Below are 795 nucleotides of genomic sequence, written 5' to 3'. Positions count from 1 at the left end.
TGGGAGTGGAGCTTCCTCTGGGTGTTGTGGGACTGGCTGCAGAGCTTGCGCCCAAGGTCTGCTCTGGGCCCCAACCCAGACAGACCAGAAGGCTATTTCTTCATATCTTATTATGTTTTGTCTCTCTATAGGTGAGCTCCTTGGTCACAATGCCAAAGTGATCATTTGCCATGCACACTTTGCGTGATGGCGGTATTTGAGGCGTAAACTTCAAGGAAAGTCAGTCTCCTGCCTCCACATTGTTGCCTGGCACCCCAAACTCAGAGGTAGCCCAGATATGTCCTCGTACTTGTGTGCTAGGGGCCCATCAAGATATCATTTCTTTACAGCTAGTAGGAGAAAATTCGAGCATTGCTCTCTGGCCTTCACCAATGTTCCAACATCCTAGTCAAACCCTGACTTGGAATGTTAAGCCATCCAAACTAATTGCCTCCAACATTGTGGGTAGGGCACTGAAGCTCACAGAATGAGAGACTTATCCCAGGACAAGGTCAAGTAAAATCCTCATTCTCAGTCCTGTACTACAGCTGAACCACTCCTAGGAATTAGCAAGAGACTGTCTCTACTTCCCCAAAAGATTAGCATAGTGGGCGTTTTACCTAAGATGGGCTGAACCTTAATCTGAGAGAGTGTGTGTGAGAGACAGTCTACAGCATTGAGCATTCTAGATTGAGCATTCAGCAGCAGGCAGTCTGCATTCAGCATTCAGACTCGCTCGCACTCAGACTAGAACCAGAACTTAGGTGGACTAGGGCTTAGATTCATGCAGTCCGTAGCCCCCCAGGCCTGGAGCGC

This window comes from Mastomys coucha, unplaced genomic scaffold (assembly GCF_008632895.1).
Source record: "Mastomys coucha isolate ucsf_1 unplaced genomic scaffold, UCSF_Mcou_1 pScaffold4, whole genome shotgun sequence".
NCBI lineage: Eukaryota > Metazoa > Chordata > Mammalia > Rodentia > Muridae > Mastomys > Mastomys coucha.
This window is presented reverse-complemented; position numbering follows the sequence as displayed.